Below are 16,845 nucleotides of genomic sequence, written 5' to 3'. Positions count from 1 at the left end.
CCATTTATTTTGTGTGCCCCTAAATAGTGGGATTCCTTTTGTAAGAGCTTATGTTTGCTCTTTATCATTTCAATGAACATTAATGAAGATGCATTTTGTCATGATCTTTTCATTTCTATCAGTTTCATAATTACCCTCATCGCTTCATATCCTTTCTCTCCATATATCTCATTCCATAACATTGTGTTTGTTGATTCCAATACTTTGATGCTCTCCTATAGCAGTCTTTTCTATCCGCCTTTCAAGTGCTCAGATATTCATGGCATGAACAATCCCGTTACAAGTCCTGAAATCGATTTTGAGAAGGCTGTTTGTTTAGGAGAATTTGAAGCCGAGGAAGATGTCAAGATTGTGTCTCGCCTCGACTTCATCGAGAATGGTTGAACAAGAAAAGAAACAGATTCTACCCCATCAAGAATCTGTTGAGACAGTGAACTTGGGAAGTGAAGAAAAGAAACAAGAAGTGAATATTGAGATTTCCATTTCAGATAACACCAAACAGAATTTGATCGCCTTGCTCTGTGAGTACAAAGATGTATTCGCCTGGTCGTATCAGGACATGCCAGGGTTGAATGAGGATGTGGTGGTTCATAAGCTCCCACTGAAACCAGAATGCAAGTTCGTTCAACAGAAGTTAAGAAGGATGAGACCTGAAATGCTGTTAAAGATAAAAGAAGAAGTCAAGAAACAATTTGACGATGGCTTCCTACAAGTCTCCAAATATCCAGAGTGGGTGGCTAACATAGTCCCAGTGCCGAAGAAAGATGGCAAGGTGCGAATGTGCGTAGATTATCGTGATCTGAATCAAGCAAGCCCTAAGGATAACTTTCTTTTGCCACACATCGACACTTTGGTAGATAATACGGCAAATATTCTCTATTTTATTTCATGGATGGCTTCTCAAGTTATAATCAAGTAAAGATGGCTCCCGAGGACATGGAGAAAACTACATTCATAACAATGTGGGGAACCTTCTGCTATAAGGTAATGCCGTTCGGATTAAAGAATGCTGGGGCAACATATCAGAGAGCCATGGTGACGTTATTCCATGATATGATGCACAAAGAAATTGAAGTTTATGTCGATGATATGATTGCCAAATCTCGGGAAGAAAGAGAGCATGTTGGGAGTCTTAGGAAGCTGTTTGAAAGATTAAGAAAGTTCCAGTTGAAGCTTAACCCGGCCAAATGTACGTTTGGGGCTACCTCAGAAAAACTGCTAGGTTTCATTGTTAGTGAAAGAGGTATCGAGGTTGATCCAAACAAGATAAAAGCTATACAAGAACTGCCTCCCCCGCGCACACAGAAAGAAGTCAGAGGATTTTTAGGAAGGTTGAATTACATTGCTCGATTCATTGCTCAACTTACCAATCAGTGCGACCCAATTTTTCGACTCCTTCGAAAACATAACCCCGGAGAATGGAACGAGGAGTGCCAAGCGGCCTTCGATAAGATAAAACGGTATTTGTCTAATCCTCCGGTACTAGTACCGCCAACCCCTGAAAAACCCTTAATATTATACCTGACCGTGTTTGAGAACTCAATGGGTTGCGTACTGGGACAACATGATGAGTCAGGGAAAAAAGAAAAGGCAATTTACTACCTGAGCAAGAAGTTCACAGAGTATGAGGCAAAGTACCCTTCAATTGAAAAATTTTGTTGTGCGTTGATTTGGACTGTTCGAAGGCTCAGACAATACATGTTGTATCATACGACATGGTTAATTTCGAAACTGGACCCAATAAAGTACATGATGGAGTCACATGCACTCTCAGGGAGAATGGCCCGATGGTAGATCCTATTGACTGAATATGACATTGTATATGTGACCCAAAAGTCGATAAAGTGAAGCGCAATAGCTGACTTCTTGGCAAGTCGAACAACGGAGGAATACGAGCCTTTGAGATTTGATTTCCCAGATGAAGATTTGATGTGAATTTCAGAAAAAAAGGGTGAGTCATCAAAAGAGAAATCATGGAAGATGAGCTTCGATGGCGCATCAAATGCGTTGGGGCATGGGATCGGAGCAGTCTTGGTGTCACCGGAAGGAAATCATTACCCGCTCACTGCCAGATTGAACTTCTTCTGTACCAATAATATAGCGGAATATGAAGCTTGCATCATGGGGCTTCGTGCAGCTATCGAGAGGAAAATCAAAATCTTAGAAGTGCACGGGGACTCAGCATTAGTCATTTATCAAATTCGTGGAGATTGGGAAGTGAGAGATCCAAAATTAGTCAAGTATCACGATCTCATTGCGAGATTGGTCAAAGAATTCAGAGAAGTGACTTTTAACTACTTTCCACAAGAAGAGAACCAACTAGCTGATGCCCTAGCCACCTTGGCTTCGATGTTCAAGGCAAACAGAGAAACTGAGATAATGCCTATCCAAATGAGTATATATGAGACCCACACTTTTTGTTTTAGTAATCGAGGAGGAGTCAGATGGACGACCATGGTTCCATGATATCTTGGAGTATATCAAGAATCAAAGGTACCCCGAGCAAACAAACGAGAATGACAAAAGAACAATCGGAGAATGGCGATTGGATTTGTTCTTGACGGGATATTCTATACAAAAGGGAAAAGATCAAGTGCTCACGAGGTGCGTGGGACGTTGAAGCTAGAAAGATACTTGAAGAGGTTCATGAAGGAATTTGTGGAACACATGCCAGTGGTTTCACCATGGCCAGGCAGATTATGAGACTTGGTTATTATTGGCTGACGATGGAAAGGGATTGCATTGGTTACGCACGAAAGTGCCACAAATGTCAAATTTATGGCGACAAAATTCATGCAGCTCCGTCGCCCCTTCATGTCATGACTTCTCCGTGGCCTTTTTCTATGTGGGGCATGGATGTTATAAGGCCAATTTCCCCGAAAGCTTCCAATGGGCATCGATTCATCTTTGTGGTTATAGACTACTTCACAAAATGGGTAGAAGCCACTTCGTTTGCTAATGTGACAAAGGTGCGATCTGTGAGGTTCTTAAAAAGGAGATTATATGTCGATATGGTCTACCCGAAAGAATCATTTCAGATAGTGCTTTAAATTTGAACAACAAGATGATGAAAGAAGTATGTGAGCAATTCCAAATAAAACATCATAATTTTTTGCCCTATCGCCCAAAGATGAATGGAGCAGTAGAAGCCGCTAATAAGAACATTAAGAGGATTATTGGGAAGATGACTGAGACATATAAAGACTGGCACGATAAACTACCATTCGCTTTGTACGCATATCGCACCTCGGTACAGACGTCTACGGGGGCAACTCCTTTTTCTCTGGTCTATGAAATGGAAGCCATTCTGCCTATCGAAGTAGAGATCCCATCCCTGCGCGTCTTGATGAAGACAAGGTTAGAGGAATCAGAGTGGGTTCGAGCTCGATATGATCAGCTAAACCTTATTGAAGGGAAACGCTTGAAGGCAATTTGTCATGGACAGATGTACCAGAAGAGAATGATTACGGCCCATGATAAAAAGGTGCGGCCAAGAGAATTTCGCGAAGGAGAGCTCGTACCGAGAAAGATTCTCCCGATACAGAAGGATTTTCTAGGAAAATGGTCACCAAATTGGGAAGGATCATACGTTGTAAAGAGGGCATTCTCAGGAGGGGCTCTGATTCTCACTGAGATGGACGGGAAAGAATTACCTAATCCAGTGAACTCAGATGCTGTGAAGAAATATTATGCCTAAAAAAGAGAAAAAAACAACAAAAAATAAAAAAAACAAAAAACAAAAAGCAAAAAGTAAAAAAAGAAGAAAAATCAAGATGAAAACTCGAAAAAGGCGTCTTGATAAACAAAAGGATTAGGATGAAAACCCGAAAGGGCGTCCTAATGAAATGAGCTCGAACTTAAGGTGCAAGATGACTTGAACAGTGAGTTGAATGACGAAGTTGCAATATTTGAAGCATTCTCAGAAGCTCAAAACCTTCTAGACAAGAAACCGTGCTTGAATGGATCCAGGACAAAGAAACATGGAGAAGTTCATGCATTGGATATCTAGAGCATTTCTGGCCATTGAATTCGCTTTCTTTTCTTTATGACGTTTTATTTGTTAAACTTTCTTTGTCAATTTCCTTTGTTTGTTGCTTTCTTTTAAAAATGAAATGAATGTGAGGTTTTTCTTTCATGCCTACTTTGCCATTTTTTCCATGCATCTCGTGTTTGATTCATTTAAATGATAAATAGTAAGATGACATACTCTAAACAAAAGAAATGTTGAACATTACCTGGATGAGAATTTGACAAGTACAAGGGCCCGAAAGCAGGAACAATGTTCAGCATGGGGCAAGAGAGTGATATGTGGAGAAATGTGAATTACTCACAGAACTTGAGGATGAGTACAAAACTGGAGAGAAAAGTCAGGAATTGAGGAAATGAATGCGGAACCTCACGAAAATCAAAAGTGGGGCATGTGACAAACAGCCTAGGGTGCATGGCATGATCATGTAGACACGAAAGCATTTAGGACAAACACGTGCATATCATAATAACATCATACATGACATATACAGGTATCTTAGTAGAGCAGGGAATACTGAGAGAAAGTTGCACAGAATCAGTTTCATAATTACCCTCATCGCTTCATATCCTTTCTCTCCATATATCTCATTCCATAACATTGTGTTTGTTGATTCCAATACTTTGATGCTCTCCTATAGCAGTCTTTTCTATCCGCCTTTCAAGTGCTCAGATATTCATGACATGAACAATCCCGTTACAAGTCCTGAAATCGATTTTGAGAAGGCTGTTTGTTTAGGAGAATTTGAAGCCGAGGAAGATGCTGAAGATTGTGTCTCGCCTCCTGACTTACTGAGAATGGTTGAACAAGAAAAGAAATAGATTCTACCCCATCAAGAATCTGTTGAGACAGTGAACTTGGGAAGTGAAGAAAAGAAACAAGAAGTGAATATTGAGATTTCCATTTCAGATAACACCAAACAGAATTTGATCGCCTTGCTCTGTGAGTACAAAGATGTATTCGCCTAGTCGTATCAGGACATGCCAGGGTTGAATGAGGATGTGGTGGTTCATAAGCTCCCACTGAAACCAGAATGCAAGTTCGTTCAACAGAAGTTAAGAAGGATGAGACCTGAAATGCTGTTAAAGATAAAAGAAGAAGTCAAGAAACAATTTGACGATGGCTTCCTACAAGTCTCCAAATATCCAGAGTGGGTGGCTAACATAGTCCCAGTGCCGAAGAAAGATGGCAAGGTGCGAATGTGCGTAGATTATCGTGATCTGAATCAAGCAAGCCCTAAGGATAACTTTCTTTTGCCACACATCGACACTTTGGTAGATAATACGGTAAACATTCTCTATTTTATTTCATGGATGGCTTCTCAAGTTATAATCAAGTAAAGATGGCTCCCGAGGACATGGAGAAAACTACATTCATAACAATGTGGGGAACCTTCTGCTATAAGGTAATGCCGTTCGGATTAAAGAATGCTGGGGCAACATATCAGAGAGCCATGGTGACGTTATTCCATGATATGATGCACAAAGAAATTGAAGTTTTTGTCGATGATATGATTGCCAAATCTCGGGAAGAAAGAGAGCATGTTGGGAGTCTTAGGAAGTCGTTTGAAAGATTAAGAAAGTTCCAGTTGAAGCTTAACCGCCAAATGTACGTTTGGGGCTACCTCGAAAAAGCTGCTAGGTTTCATTGTTAGTGAAAGAGGTATCGAGGTTGATCCAAACAAGATAAAAGCTATACAAGAACCGCCGCCTCCCGCATTACGTAAAGAAGTCGAGGATTTTTAGGAAGGTTGAATTACATTGCTCGATTCATTGCTCAACTTACCAATCGGTCGACCCAATTTTTCGACTCCTTCGAAAACATAACCCCGGAGAATGGAACGAGGAGTGCCAAGCGGCCTTCGATAAGATAAAACGGTATTTGTCTAATCCTCCGGTACTAGTACCGCCAACCCCTGAAAAACCCTTAATATTATACCTGACCGTGTTTGAGAACTCAATGGGTTGCGTACTGGGACAACATGATGAGTCAGGGAAAAAAGAAAAGGCAATTTACTACCTGAGCAAGAAGTTCACAGAGTATGAGGCAAAGTACCCTTCAATTGAAAAATTTTGTTGTGCGTTGATTTGGACATTCGAAGGCTCAGACAATACATGTTGTATCATACGACATGGTTAATTTCGAAACTGGACCCAATAAAGTACATGATGGAGTCACATGCACTCTCAAGGAGAATGGCCCGATGGTAGATCCTATTGACTGAATATGACATTGTATATGTGACCCAAAAGTCGATAAAGTGAAGCGCAATAGCTGACTTCTTGGCAAGTCGAACAACGGAGGAATACGAGCCTTTGAGATTTGATTTCCCAGATGAAGATTTGATGTGAATTTCAGAAAAAAAGGGTGAGTCATCAAAAGAGAAATCATGGAAGATGAGCTTGATGGCGCATCAAATGCGTTGGGGCATGGGATCGGAGCAGTCTTGGTGTCACCGGAAGGAAATCATTACCCGCCAACGCCAGATTGAACTTCTTACGTACCAATAATATAGCGGAATATGAAGCTTGCATCATGGGGCTTCGTGCAGCTATCGAGAGGAAAATCAAAATCTTAGAAGTGCACGGGGACTCAAAGCATTAGTCATTTATCAAATTCGTGGAGATTGGGAAGTGAGAGATCCAAAATTAGTCAAGTATCACGATCTCATTGCGAGATTGGTCAAAGAATTCAGAGAAGTGACTTTTAACTACTTTCCACAAGAAGAGAACCAACTAGCTGATACCCTAGCCACCTTGGCTTCGATGTTCAAGGCAAACAGAGAAACTGAGATAATGCCTATCCAAATGAGTATATATGAGACCCGCACACCTTTTTTTAATCGAGGAGGAGTCGGATGGGCGACCATGGTTCCATGATATCTTGGAGTATATCAAGAATCAAAGGTACCCCGAGCAAACAAACGAGAATGACAAAAGAACAATCAGGAGAATGGCGATTGGATTTGTTCTTGACGGGGATATTCTATACAAAAGGGGAAAAGATCAAGTGCTCCTGAGGTGCGTGGACGCTGTTGAAGCTAGAAAGATACTTGAAGAGGTTCATGAAGGAATTTGTGGAACACATACCAGTGGTTTCACCATGGCCAGGCAGATTATGAGACTTGGTTATTATTGGCTGACGATGGAAAGGGATTGCATTGGTTACGCACGAAAGTGCCACAAATGTCAAATTTATGGCGACAAAATTCATGCAGCTCCGTCGCCCCTTCATGTCATGACTTCTCCGTGGCCTTTTTCTATGTGGGGCATGGATGTTATAGGGCCAATTTCCCCGAAAGCTTCCAATGGGCATCGATTCATCTTTGTGGTTATAGACTACTTCACAAAATGGGTAGAAGCCACTTCGTTTGCTAATGTGACAAAGGCTGCAGTCTGTAGGTTCTTAAAAAAGGAGATTATATGTCGATATGGTCTACCCGAAAGAATCATTTCAGATAATGCTTTAAATTTGAACAACAAGATGATGAAAGAAGTATGTGAGCAATTCCAAATAAAACATCATAATTTTTTGCCCTATCGCCCAAAAATGAACGGAGCAGTAGAAGCCGCTAATAAGAACATTAAGAGGATTATTGGGAAGATGACTGAGACATATAAAGACTGGCACGATAAACTACCATTCGCTTTGTACGCATATCGCACCTCGGTACGGACGTCTACGGGGGCAACTCCTTTTTCTCTGGTCTATGGAATGGAAGCCATTCTGCCTATCGAAGTAGAGATCCCATCCCTGCGCGTCTTGATGAAGACAAGGTTAGAGGAATCAGAGTGGGTTCGAGCTCGATATGATCAGCTAAACCTTATTGAAGGGAAACGCTTGAAGGCAATTTGTCATGGACAGATGTACCAGAAGAGAATGATTACGGCCCATGATAAAAAGGTGCGGCCAAGAGAATTTCGCGAAGGAGAGCTCGTACTGAGAAAGATTCTCCCGATACAGAAGGATTTTCTAGGAAAATGGTCACCAAATTGGGAAGGATCATACGTTGTAAAGAGGGCATTCTCAGGAGGGGCTCTGATTCTCACTGAGATGGACGGGAAAGAATTACCTAATCCAGTGAACTCAGATGCTGTGAAGAAATATTATGCCTAAAAAAAGAGAGAAAAACAACAAAAAAATAAAAAAACAAAAAAAAAAACAAAAAAGCAAAAAAGTAAAAAAAAGAAGAAAAATCAAGATGAAAACTCGAAAAAGGGCGTCTTGATAAACAAAAAGGATTAGGATGAAAACCCGAAAGGGCGTCCTAATGAAATGAGCTCGAACTTAAGGTGCAAGATGACTTGAACAGTGAGTTGAATGACGAAGTTGCAATATTTGAAGCATTCTCAGAAGCTCGAAACCTTCTAGACAAGAAACCGTGCTTGAATGGATCCAGGACAAAGAAACGTGGAGAAGTTCATGCATTGGATATCTAGAGCATTTCTGGCCATTGAATTCGCTTTCTTTTCTTTATGACGTTTTATTTGTTAAACTTTCTTTGTCAATTTCCTTTGTTTGTTGCTTTCTTTTAAAAATGAAATGAATGCGAGGTTTTTCTTTCATGCCTACTTTGCCATTTTTTCCATGCATCTCGTGTTTGATTCATTTAAATGATAAATAGTAAGATGATATACTCTAAACAAAAGAAATGTTGAACATTACCTGGATGAGAATTTGACAAGTACAAGGGCCCGAAAGCAGGAACAATGTTCAGCATGGGGCAAGAGAGTGATATGTGGAGAAATGTGAATTACTCACAGAACTTGAGGATGAGTACAAAACTGGAGAGAAAAGTCAGGAATTGAGGAAATGAATGCGGAACCTCACGAAAATCAAAAGTGGGGCATGTGACAAACAGCCTAGGGTGCATGGCATGATCATGTAGACACGAAAGCATTTAGGACAAACACGTGCATATCATAATAACATCATACATGACATATACAGGTATCTTAGTAGAGCAGGGAATACTGAGAGAAAGTTGCACAGAATCAACGAAGAAGAAGGCTTTAGTTTCACCTGATGTTTTGAAACCCTGTTTCTTTCAAGAATTATATTTTTCAATTTTTGTTTTTCAAAAATCAACTCATAATACGAGAGGTGAGTTGAGCCTCGGGTCACGCTGAGGTATTTTTAAATTGCTGTTTTTCAAAAAAATCAACTCATATTGCGAGAGGTGAGTTGAGCCTCGGGTCACGCCGAGGTATTTCTTTTAAATTTTTTTCAAAATCAACTCACAATACGAGAGGTGAGTTGAGCCTCGGTCATCTGAGGTATTTTCAATTCTGTTTTCAAAATCAACTCATATTGCGAGAGGTGAGTTGAGCCTCGGGTCGCACGCTGAGGTATTTTAAATTTCTGTTTTTCAAAAATCAACTCATATTGCGAGAGGTGAGTTGAGCCTCGGGTCATCCTGAGGTATTTTCAATTTCTGTTTTTCAAAAATCAACTCATATTGCGAGAGGTGAATTGAACCTCGGGTCACACGCTGAGGTATTTTAAATTTCTGTTTTTCAAAAATCAACTCATATTGCGAGAGGTGAGTTGAGCCTCGGGTCATCCTGAGGTATTTTCAATTTCTGTTTTTCAAAAATCAACTCATATTGCGAGAGGTGAGTTGAGTCTCGGGTCGCACGCTGAGGTATTTTAAATTTCTGTTTTTCAAAAATCAACTCATATTGCGAGATGTGAGTTGAGCATCGAGTCATGTCGAGGTATTTTTCAATTTTTGGTTTTCACAAAAACCAACTCATATTGCAAGAGGTGAGTTGAGCCTTAGGTCACATGCCGGGGTATTTCTTTTAAATTTCCGTTTTTCAAAAAAAATTAACTCATAATGCGAGAGGTGCGTTGAGCCTCGGGTTACGCTGAGGTACTTTCAATATCTATTTTTCAAAGGTCAACTCACAATCTGAGAAGTGAGTGAACTTAGGATCGCACACCAAGCTATTTTCAATTTCAGGCTTTCAAAAAATATAGACAAAAAATGGAACAATCGAGCAAAATTCAGTGCTTTTAAATCTTTGCTCTATCTCTGTTTCACAGAGATGAGCAAAGAGGGGCATTGTAATCATGAATTTTGCCCGGGTAGAATTTCTGAAATTTGGTCTCATATGGGCCGATGGTTGGGCCCATTAGGATTAAATTTTGGGTTTGTTTTAGCTCATTTTAATTGTTTTAATTTTTGTTTTAAATATTAATAAATTAGTAATAATAAAATTTTGAAAAAAAGCAAAAATAAAATTACAGTTTAACCCTATACTTTTGAAATTTCCATTTTGACCCTAAATTTTTTAAAATTCACATTTTGACCCAAAATTTTCTAAAATTACATTTCGCCCTTAAATTTTCTTAAAATTTCCTTTAACCCTAAACTCTCAAGAAATTACATTTTGGCCCATATTTTTGCTAAAATTGCACTTTTGCCCCATAAACTTTACACCCTTTACAATTTGGTCCCCTAGACATGTCAAATCGCGTTCGGCGACCAAGCGTCTTCACCCACCTCCAGCTACTCCAGCAGCCTCCCTAGGCCAATGATGTTCCCTACCACCGAAAACAAAGGAAAGAAGACAAAATTGAAGGATTTAAAAGAAGAAGATGAGAGGAAGAGGGGTTCAAAATAAATTGTTGTGAACGAAAAAAAAAAAAAAAGCAAGATTTCAAGCAAAAAAACACTCCCATTCGGCCGATTCATTGCAGCCACCGTCGTCAGAGCGCCACCGTGTCCACCGCCCTACACCACCATTGCCAACACCTAGCAAAACAAAGCAACAAGCAAAAATATAAAAATAGCAAGCAAAAAAAGCAGACCAAAAAGAAGGAAGAGAAGAAAGAAAAGAAAGAAGAGAAGAAAGAAAAGAGAGAGAGAGGAAGAGAAGGAGGGCGAGCCACCGCACCACCGGACGGAGGGACCGTCGTTGACGGCGCAAAAAAGGGCTAGGGGTGACCCGAAGAAGAAAGAAAAAAGAAAGAAAAAAAGGAAGAAAAAAGAAAGAAAAAGAAGGAAAAAGGGAAATAAAATAGAAAAAAAGAAAAAGAAAAACATACCATCAGTCGGGTCGACCTGACCCAACCCGCACCAGGCCCGACCCGCATCAGCCCAGCAGCCCAAATAAAAAACAGCAGCCCAGCAGCCCAAAAAAATAGTAGCCCCTAAAAAAATAGCAAACAGCAAAAAAAAAACACAGCAGGCCATTTTTGTTAGCAGGCCAACAGCAGCCCATTTCCAGCAAAGGCCCAGCAGGCATCTAGGCAGCAGCAGACCAGCCCAGAAGGCCCACAGCGCCAGGCCCAGTTTGCCCAGCAGTCCAACAGGCCGGCCCAGCAGCAGAAAAAAAGGAAGAAAAAAAGAAAAAGAAAAAAGAAAAGGGTTCAATTTGGTAACCCGTTCGACTAAGCTCGTGTTTTGGATATTTCTGGTAATTTCGTTTATTTCACTTTTAATTTAATATCCGTATTTTTATGCTATTCCGTTTTAGTATTATTTGTACTTTTATGCATTTTTATATTTTTGCATTTATATTTTTAATTTAATTCAATTTCAATTTTATTTTATTTTAAGTAATTTCAATAAATAAGGCAACGAATCAATTTAACATTAAATTGTTGATTTCATCGCTATGTTGGGTGAATATCATCGGTTTGTGTTAAACACGATACGCCCTTTTAAAAAAAACGAAAATATTCTAAAATTCTCGTGTTTTTTTTTAATTCTCGTGTTTTAATAAAATCACGATTAAATATTAAGTTGAATCGATTTGGCACTAATTCGATGATTTCATCGCCATGTAGGGATGAATATCATTGATTCGTGTTAAATACGGTACTTCTTAAAAAAAATTCCGTGTTTCAAAAATTCTCGTGAATAAAAAAATTTCGTGTTTTCAAAAATTCTCGTGTTTTAAAAAAATTTTCGTGTTTTCGTGTTTTCAAAAAAAATTCTCGTGTTTCAAAATTTTCATGTTTTCAAAATTTTCATGTTTTCAAAAAATTTCTCGTGTTTTTAAAAAAATTCGTATTTTTAAAAAAAATTCATGTTTTCGAAATTTTCGTGTTTTCAAAATTTTTCGTGTCAAAAAATTCTCATGTATCGAAAATTTCCTTGTTTTCAAAAAAATTCCGTGTTTTCAAAAAATTTTCGTGTTTCAAAAATCTTCGTGTTTTCAAAAATTATTATTGTGTTTCAAAGTTCTCGTGTTTAAAAAGAAAAAAAGTTTTCTCAAGTTTCAATCGGATCACAATTAAATATTAAATTGAACTTGTATTTTGAAAATTAAGACAACGCGTTTAACGAGATACCAATTTTGGGCGTCATGAGGTGCTAATACCTTCCTCGCAGAACAGACTCCGAACCCTAATTTTCTCTGGATTTTCACGCAGACCTAAAATTACCTCTTTTTTAGGAAAATTTAAAAATAAATTTTTCTTCTAAAAAGAGAATTTATTAGGTGTTCGATCACACCTAAAAAAAGATCGGTGGCGACTCCTTTTGCAAATAAAATCTAAACTCCGTTTTCAAATTTTCAACAATCATTTCGATTAGCGCCCGTGCCTGAAATTTTTAGGTCGCTACAATATTATTATTTTATATTACATTATATTATATTATTTTTTCTTTAAATCCAGAATAATGCATATATTTTGATGTGTTTATTTTGCCGTGTATGTTTTTTAAAATTCATGTTATATATATTTCTATGTTTTAAAGATTTATATGAAAGTTTTTCTATAATATTGTTCTATATATACATGTACAATTTATATTAAAATACATTTATTCTTTAGATAAATTACTGATTTGTTTGAATTACTGAAATTTTTTTTATACGAGAGTTTTCAAAATATTTGGCTCTCGAAATTCTCGAGGAGATTGTGTCCTAACTTACTGGGCTTCGGTTTTTTTCGTTGAATTTAAATAGCCGAATATTTTTTTTTTCAATAAATTTGTAAACGTTTCAAGATTTAAATTTACTCTCAAGAATTCAAAGGGTTGTGTCCTAACTCACTGGATGTGACATTTTGTTATCTCGAGACGAGTTTTTTAAAACAAAAGCAAATTATTCATTCAACCTTAAGACATTAAATAATTAATTTGGTACCAATTTTGGGCGTTACGAGGGTGCTAATCATTCCTCGTACGTAACTGACTCCCGAACCCCTTTTTTTCCTAAAACTCGTAGACCAAAATTGTTTTCAAGTGATCCAATCACACCTCAATAAAGGATTGGTGGCGACTTCAATTTTCATTTTTAAGTCGAAACTAAAATTTTTTGTTTTCAAAAAGCGGTTTCGACAAAATGTTTCACATGGTACTTCACCAAAGTGGAAGAAACATAAGTAACCTCAGAATATAGTAGAGTTCTTGGGTTATCTTCACTTTTGGAATGTTTTGGAGAGCTTGGCTTGGTGCATTAAATATGAAGGTAGTTAAAATGCTTCCTCTTAACCTTTTCTTTTAATGCTGAGTGGTTTTCTCTCCTTTTAGAAACATAGCGAATTCTTCTTCATTATTCACCATCACCAGGAAATCCTTTCACTATCACTTCTTAATTAATATGCAATTATATCTTAAAAATATCTATTAATACTCTCATTAATTTCTAGCTTTGTAACTCCTATTATTGAAAAAAAATAAATAGGAGCCTTTTGCCACAGGCAAAAAGATTTTTGGCACTTTTGAATTTTTTTAGCATTTTGAACTCTTAAATGATTCTTTCTGAAATTCTTTCAACTTACTTCTTGGTTAAGCTTGATAGCCAACCATATTTCCCTTTCTCTACCTTACTGGTCATCACTTATTGCTACGCTCAGTATTAATGGATCTGTTGTAGTCTTTCTCTCCATTTTCTTTCGCTACATACTGTTTGCTTGTTTGCAATGCTTTCTCTCACCATCAAAGAACTCTCTACACTTCTTCTATGGCAGTAATGACATTTTAGACATTGAAACCTCTGGTTTTAGTGTTATTTTCTGTATTGCTAATTGGTACTCTCTTTTTTTTGACAATTTTAATATTTTAAAAAATTTATAGCAAAATTGTTGATTTTGATACAACGTGTTGCTAAGATGAATTTGGTTGTGTAAATATTACTGGATTGTTAAAGCTAGCTTGATTTCTTGGAAAATTGAATTCACCAGATGAACTTGATTACCAATGGTTAAGAAGAACCCCATGACAAATAATAAGGATAGAACGAAGATATGAGAAACAATGATGAGGATGTCAAATTGAGGTGAGAATGGGGTTGACTTGTTTTAAAAGAGTCAAAACTATACTTATTTTTCTGGCTATTTTACCAAAATAGTCCAAAAAAATATTATACTTACAAAAATAACTCAGGTTTAAAAACAATCACCAAAATAACCTAAAATGAACAGTAAAATTGGGTTGTGGCCTGTCAATGGCCGGAACCCACTCGTATTTTGCACCCATGATTGCCTAATAATTGTGTTAGACTTAAAAAAATTAATTTTTTGGGTTTTGGCCTATCAATGGCCGGAACCCATGTATTTTTTTTTAAAATTGTATAATACTGATATACGAAAAAGGAAAAAGAAGAAAAAGGAAAAAAAAATTTGGGTGTTGGCCTGTCAATGGCGGCACCAAGATAATTAATTTTTTTACTTTTTTCGTGTCGAATCGAGATATCGATATCTGAAAAAATAAAAAAATTTGGGTGTTGGCTTGTCAATGGCCGGCACCCAGTACGATTTTAAAAAAATTCTTTTTTTTCATGTTAGAATCAGATATCAGTATACGGAAAAAGTAAAAAAAAAAATTGGGTGTTGGCCTGTCAATGGCTGGCACCCAGTACAATTTAAAATTTTTTTTTCTTTTCTTTCGTGTCAGAATCAGATATCAGTATACGAAAAAAGTAAAAAAAAAATTTGGGTGCTAGCCTGTCAATGGCCGGCATCCAGTACAATTATAAAAAAAATCATTTTTTTCGTGTCAGAATCAGATATCAGTATACAAAAAAAGTAAAAAAAATAATTTTTTTTGGGTGCTGGCCTGTCAATGGCCGGCACCGAGTACAATTATAAAATTTTTTTTCCTTTTTTCGTGTAAGAATCAGATATTAGTATAAGTAAAAAGTAAAAAAAAAATTTGGTCTTTGATGCATCAATGGTGGCACTCAAGACAATTATAAATTTTTTTATTTTTTTCGTGTCGAATCGATATCGATATCTGAAAAAAGTAAAATAAAATCTTTTGGTCTTGGTTCATCAATGGCGGCACCACCTTCTAATGGCCGGCATTAAACTCTATATATAGTGAGTGGTTTGGGTTATTATAGTGTAAATGGAATGGGAAAATTTTGAGAGAGGCATAAAAATGATAGTGTTTTGTAGTATTAGGAAATGAGTTTTTTTGGATCGGATAGTGTATGGAGTTTTCCGTAGTGTACAACAAAATTTCGGGGTTGCATTATATACTGTCATATTTTCGTGTAATAACTTTTTCAAACGTTTGTATTTTTATATTATCAGGTAATAATTTATATTTTTTGTATTAATATTGTAGAATGATTGTATACTGATATCTGATTCTGACACGAAAAAAAGATTTTTTTACTTTTTTCGTATACTGATATCTAATTCTGACACGAAAAAAAAGACTTTTTTATAATTGTACTAGGTGCCGGCCATTAACAAATGAAGACCAAAAAATTTTACTTTTTCAGATATCGATATCTAATTCGACGAAAAAAAAGAAATTTTTAAATTATCTTGGTGCCGCCATTGATAGGCCAAAGACCACAAATTTTTTACTTTTTCAGATCTTGATATCGATTCGACACGAAAAAAAAAATTTTTTAAATTGTACTAGGTGCCGCCATTGATGAGCCAAAGACCCAAAATTTTTTATTTTTTCAGATATCGATATCTCGATTCGACATGAAAAAAGTAATTTTTTAATTGTACTAGGTACCGACCATTGATGACAAAGACCCAAAAAAAATGTTTTTTTCCTTTTTCTTCTTTTTCCTTTTTCGTATATCAGTATTATACAATTTAAAAAAAATACATGGGTTCCGGCCATTGACAGGCCACAACCCAATTTTACTGTTCATTTTAGGTTATTTTGGTGATTTTTTTTTAAACTTGAGTTATTTTTGTAAATATAATATTTTTTTGGACTATTTTGGTAAAATAGCCTATTTTTCTTTATTACTTTTCCCAAGAAATAAACAAGAAGGAAAAAGTGTTTTATGTAGCAAATAAACCATAATAAAGTGTTTTGAACTAATTACAGAGGATCTCTAGTTTTAGTCAAAAGTAAAAAAAAAAAAAGAAGTCATGTCAACAATTTGTTAGTGGATTAACGAAAATTTTAATATTAGTGACCAATTTGAGCAATTATCTTAATTAAAGTTACTAAATTGACAAAAAATTAAGAATGACGCTATTTTAAAGTGACTTGCAATGTGGTTTACTCTTACTGTTATTTGAGTGATAAAAATTTTTTATATTTTAAATGAGGAAACAAAAACAAAATTAATGGTCAAACAATTCATGCATCTAACCTTATTTCTTGAGGGAAATAAAAGTGAGTAAAGTAAGATATTTTAAGAGATTTACTTCAAGCTTACTAATTTATAACATAATTTTGTACTTTAACTTTTATAATATCATTAAATATTTCATTCGGATTTATTTACATATACATATCCAAATACACAACTTATTATTTCTTTTTGAAATTATAAATCAAATTTTAGTTTTGATTTTCATATTCAACTTAAATTTAAATTTTAATATTTTAATTTTAATTTTTGACATAATGTGATACCTCAACTTTTTAATGTCAT

At 36.5% G+C, this 16,845-nt stretch overlaps 1 protein-coding gene across 1 annotated transcript in view; it reads right to left on the bottom strand.

Moving 5' to 3' along the window:
• The window catches only part of LOC105766461 (disease resistance protein At4g27190), a 43,423-nt gene that overhangs the window by 7,465 nt on the left and 19,113 nt on the right, over positions 1-16,845 (bottom strand). The window lies entirely within an intron of this gene.

The sequence above is a fragment of the Gossypium raimondii genome, chromosome 5 (assembly GCF_025698545.1).
Source record: "Gossypium raimondii isolate GPD5lz chromosome 5, ASM2569854v1, whole genome shotgun sequence".
NCBI classification, from domain to species: Eukaryota; Viridiplantae; Streptophyta; class Magnoliopsida; order Malvales; family Malvaceae; genus Gossypium; species Gossypium raimondii.
Note: the sequence above shows the minus strand (reverse complement) of the source record. Positions and strands in the feature narration are given on the sequence as shown.